The 5,712-nt window shown below is 36.8% G+C and overlaps 1 long non-coding RNA gene across 1 annotated transcript; it reads left to right on the forward strand.

The window, feature by feature from the left end:
* The first annotated feature begins 2,684 nt into the window (after positions 1-2,684).
* On the forward strand, positions 2,685-3,622 carry LOC113472252. Its single transcript, XR_003394651.1, has 2 exons — positions 2,685-2,772; positions 2,970-3,622. It is a non-coding gene; the product is annotated as an uncharacterized LOC113472252 (long non-coding RNA).
* Positions 3,623-5,712: the final 2,090 nt, after the last annotated feature.

Below are 5,712 nucleotides of genomic sequence, written 5' to 3' on the forward strand. Positions count from 1 at the left end.
AAAAAAAAAATATTTTTTTTACTTTTTATCAGTTTCACTTGAGTTTCACAGATGATCACAGTTTGTTGAATTCTTTTAACTTTTAATTAATCTTTGGCTGTTGGCTGATAGCAAGGCAATCTCACTGCAATTCCCTATATCAGTTTCACTTGAGTTTCACAGATCACAGTTTGTTGAATTCTTTTAATTAATCTTTGGCTGTTGGCTGATAGCAAGGCAATCTCACTGCAATTACTGCAATTTCTACACGGGAGGGTCTGATAAGTACAAGTTCTCATTTTTTTCTGAGCTCTCCAAAATGTTCTATTTGACTGATTTTATCCAATAGAGCTCGGTAGTATGGACAACTCAACCAATATTGTTAATATGACCATTCCAGGAGAACACTGTAGCCAGGATGCTCTCACCGGGGTGTTTGGATGGATACTGCAATTTATTCTGGCCAGTCTGGCGTTCACATGTTTAATATGTAAGTTACCACCCATAGAATAAAATAGTACATCATAGGTACCTTGTTTTGGCATTAATTTAGAAGCCACAACACTGAAAAATTGCTACAAAAAGGAGCTGTCACAAATGAGCAGTGACCAGGGTTAGTTTAGACGCAAAAAGGAGATTTCTTTTTGGTTTCTTTTTGAAATTGCTACAAAAAGGAGCTGTCACAAATGAGCAGTGACCAGGGTTATTACAGGGTTAGTTTAGACGCAAAAAGGAGATTTCTTTTTGGTACTTGTGCAGAAGTCACGTCCATGGAATATGGCTACCAAAGAAACTGGCACAAACACACAGTGACCAGTGTTATTATAGGTAGGGTTAGGTTAGGTTAAACACAAGAAGAAGTTTTCACAACTAAAGCGGTGATCACTGTTATTACAAGAAACTGGCACAAACACGCAGTGACCAGTGTTATTATAGGTAGGGTTAGGTTAGGTTAAACACAAGAAGAAGTTTTCACAACTAAAGCGGTGATCACTGTTATTACAGGTTTAGGTTAAATACAAAAAGGAGCTTTTCTTTTCCATGGATGTGACATTTGTATAATTACCGGAAGAAGAAGAGGATTATTTATTTTATATTATTACTTTTTCTTTTCAGTCAAAAGGTTCTGTGAGCCCAAGTATGAGCGAAGACCGTGGATCATTTGGTTCGTGACTTCTGTATAATTACCGGAAGAAGAAGAAGATTATTTATTTTATTACTTTTTCTTTTCAGTCAAAAGGTTCTGTGAGCCCAAGTACGAGCGAAGACCGTGGATCATTTGGTTTTACGACACTTCCAAGCAAGTTATCGGATCCCTAGTCATTCATATTAGCAATATAATTTTAGCACTTGCTTTCATAAAATCCAAATACGAAATTCTGGGAGCCCGAATGTGAGACATCAATGACTTCAAAACATTTTCGGAAAAAGTTCTCACTAACTCTGTACTTTTGTTGGCTTCCTTAGATACAAGTGCGTTATCCAAAGTCTTTCCACTGGAATTGTTTCCAGAAAATTCTGCATGCTTTTCTACCATTCGTGAGCTTTCATTACGAGGCCCTTAGTTTCAAGTGCGTTATCCAAAGTCTTTCCACTGGAATTGTTTCCAGAAAATTCTGCATGCTTTTCTACCATTCGTGAGCTTTCATTACGAGGATACACTTCCTCACTGTGAAACATGTCTGCAGTATCATCATATACAGCCAGATCTGTTGCGTCACTAGAGAAAATCGATCCTTTGCTAACTCCAGCAACTTCAGCATTGTGCTGCTCAATAGCCTGTGCACTCTCATTCTTCTTCTCATATGTTTCCTGATAATTTCTCCTTCCACTCTTGGCCATATCATTGTGCCAGTTGAGAACACCAGTGAGTATGTCAATCTCCAAGGTACAGAACCAATCCGACTGTTACTAGAGAAATTCGATCCTTTGCTAGCTCCAGCGTTGTGCTGCTCAATAGCATCTGCACTCTCATTCTTCTTTTCACAAGTTTCCTGATCATTTCTCCTTCCACTCTTGGCCATATCATTGTGCCAGTTGAGAACACCAGTGAGAATGTCAATCTCCAAGGTACAGAACCAATCCGACTGGATTAAATCAACCAACACATCAAATTGCAAGTTGACGAAACTGATATGCTTCACAAGTTGGTCTGTGTTTTGATATGCAAAGATGCTGAGTCTCTTGTATAGGTCCATCAGATTGAATTTCTTTGCCATATTAAGCAGTACAACTACAGAATCAATTTGGAAACTTTCAAGTTTTGATAAGTACCATTGAATATCTTTGGAGAAATCTGTTAGTTCATAGGTATCACACAGACACAGGACTTCACACAAGACAGCTTTGTCTGTTTGAGTAAAGTTAATCTCTATGCCATAGATACATTTCAGTAGGATGTGGAAACTGTCATCATGCTTTACATTGCTGATCTTGATTATTTTGTCTGCACAATTGTTAAAGTGATCAGTTAACAAAGACTTGAATGGTTTGCTTGACACAGACACCAGATGACTTGAAGCATAGAACTGGTTATTATTAACAAGGAATAAAGTATCACTGTATTCCTTATTGTTCAACATCACTTCAACATTTATCTGCAGCGACTGCATGTTACTTTTGGACATTTTTTCGACTTCTACCATTCTGAAAACATAGAAAAGCTCTACATTAGTGATGGGCTGAGTTGTGCAGTCACACACAGCACACACAAAACTTTTCTTTCCCATGTCAAATATGCTTGGTTTATGTGCTAGGAATCCTTACAAAATATAATTCACATTGCACGGTATGGTTTCTATAATAATCATTTATCTGTGCACGCTTATTCGATCCAGAATGAAGCTCACCAATCTCTACAATTTTACCATTTGGAATAAAGCTTAGAACTTGGTATTTGTTTGTATCAGGTAACAACACTGCAGGGCTGCCAAATTCATGAGGTAATATCTTGAGTTGGCATAAACAGGAAAATCTCACGTCTCTCGGAGGTTTCTATAATAATCATTTATCTGTGCACACTTATTTGATCCAGAATGAAGCTCACCAATCTCTACAATTTTACCATTTGGAATAAAGCTTAGAACTTGGTATTTGTTGGTATCAGGTAACAACACTGCAGGGCTGCCAAATTCATGAGGTAATATCTTGAGTTGGCATAAACAGGAAAATCTCACGTCTCTCGGAGTGGAACAGGTACATACCAAAAAAAAAACCAGTCTGAAAACTTCATCAAAACAATTAAGATGACGTCTTACTCTTATCTTACATTTAAACTCATCAGTGAGATACTCTTCTTCTGATTCATACATTTCAGAAGGGCTCTCAATTTTTCGAATTGTAAACTTCTTAGTTAATAATTCTCCACATCCTTTCTTGTAAATAGCCAAACATTTTTCATCTTCAATGTGTTTAGAATACTTAGACCTTGGTTGAATAATCTGAGAATATTGTTTGCAGTCTGACAGAAATTCTTTGTACATTGCAAACAGTTTGGTCTCATTTGCTTTCATAAAATCTGTTGCTGAAATACTGGAAATTCGGATGTGAGATAACAATGATTTCAGAACATTCGCAGAAAAAGTTTTCACCAACTCAGAACTAATGTCTGCTTCATGTGGCATTCCATTATTCAAAATCTTTTCTCTGGAGTTATTTTTAGAAGATTCTTTACACTCCTCTTCCAATTCTGAGTTTTCATTACCATTTTCTTTCACTATTCCATCATTATCATCAGGACACAATTTCTCAATTTCTTCAACATTTTCAGCTAGATCTGTTGCACTGCTCGAGGCATCTGAATGGTTATTAGAGCCACTATCATGGTGCTCAATAGAACACTCACCATCACTCTTCTTTTCACAAGTTTCCTGATCATTTCTCCTTCCACTCTTGACCATATTGTTGTGCCAGTTGAGAACACCAGTGAGAATGTCAATCTCCAAGGTACAGAACCAATCCGACTGGATTAAATCAACCAACACATCAAATTTCAATAGAACACTCACCATCACTTTTCTTTTCACAAGTTTCCTGATCATTTCTCCTTCCACTCTTGACCATATCGTTGTGCCAGTTGAGAACACCAGTGAGTATGTCAATCTCCAAGGTACAGAACCAATCCGACTGGATTAAATCAACCAACACATCAAATTTAGATATCACAACAGTAGGTACCTACTGAGGTTCACAAAAAAAACTAAGGTCTAGTCCTATCCCAGCAGGATAAACAAGGTATATTCTATTGTCTCAAGACAATAGAATATACCTCCCCATCTGTGGCAGAAGCTCCAGCTTTTACGGATGGGTATACCATTTGTTAACGATTTATTTGATGAGAGAGTTGTTCTGAAAAAACCAATAAATGGAAACTTATAAAATAAAAAAATAAAATTGTCTACTCTATTCTATCCTACTAAGTGCCTCCTTTGCAATCAATTCATATTTTGGGCAAATTTCAAAGAAAGTTCAAAGTTTTTTATTCTGCTATGTCACTGTGGTTATGGTGAAATGCAAATTATTTCTATTTCCATGCATTTTTTTTCTTTTTTTAACGTTTAGTTCTCCCACCATGGTTTTTAACGATTAGCATTTCACAGATTATCCTAAATTTCACGATACCACCTCTCATTAAAAGCATTTCACATTTGACAGTCTTGACTGTTCAAATGACATGTAGTGTAGTATCATTGTATACTTGGTTAGATATATGCATCTAGTGTACATTTTTCACACAAGTCATGTGTATTCTATTCCATGAAATTTCTCTGCATTTAGGACCTGCCTGGCTGTTTGTAAATTAAATTTGTACCAGAAAAATAGTACCTAGTTTTTTTTTCCCCCCAAGTGGTTTGACAGAGGGAACTGTAACTGCTGAAATCTTATCGTCCCGAAATCGAGAACGGGACAAGATAGGATTAAGCCAGTTGTTGCGAGAAAAAGTCCTTAACTGTTAGAAAATTCGCCCCGGGCGGGAATCGAACCCGCGACCTAGCCCTAGATTTTTATGTTTATATAATTTTATACCATTTTTTCATCTGTATTGTAGTCATTACTCATTAATCATAGAATCATATAATCAAGCATTAAAACACTAAATGCTGCCAGAATTACAAGCATTAAAACACTAAGGCCCGGTTCGAGTAAATTTGGCTGAAAAATTTTTTGAACGAATTTTTTTTGAAAAAGTCATACAAAACCATTGAACATCACAGGAAAAATTCTGGGCTCAAATTCTTCTTCTGCAGGGGTCAGTACCTATTATTACTATGGGCAAGGCTCTATTCTATGCATGAGCATAGTTTTTTTTTTTTTTTTCATTTTCTCTTGGGTTTATACTTGACTATGGATAATACGGAATACAGGAGTTTTCCAGAAGTCATGTCAATGGAAACTTGCTACAAAAAGGAACTTTCACATTTGGGCAGTGACCACTGTTGTTATAGGGTTAGGTTAAGCACAAAAAGGAGCTTTCAGTACTTGTTCAGAAGTCACGTCAAACTTGCTACAAAAAGGAACACTCACAATTTGAACAGTGACCAGTATTCTTATAGGGTTCAGTTAAACACAAAAAGGAGCTTTCAGTACTTGTTCAGAAGTCATGTCAATGGATAGTTGCAACAAAAAGGAGCTGTCACAAATCTGCAGTGACCAGTGTTATCAGTGGCGTAGCGTGGTCTAAATTCAAGTGTAAGGCGTGTAGGGTACTAATTTCCATCATCCATGCTCTTCATG

This window comes from Diaphorina citri, unplaced genomic scaffold (assembly GCF_000475195.1).
Source record: "Diaphorina citri unplaced genomic scaffold, Diaci psyllid genome assembly version 1.1 scaffold4500, whole genome shotgun sequence".
In the NCBI taxonomy this organism is placed as follows: domain Eukaryota; kingdom Metazoa; phylum Arthropoda; class Insecta; order Hemiptera; family Psyllidae; genus Diaphorina; species Diaphorina citri.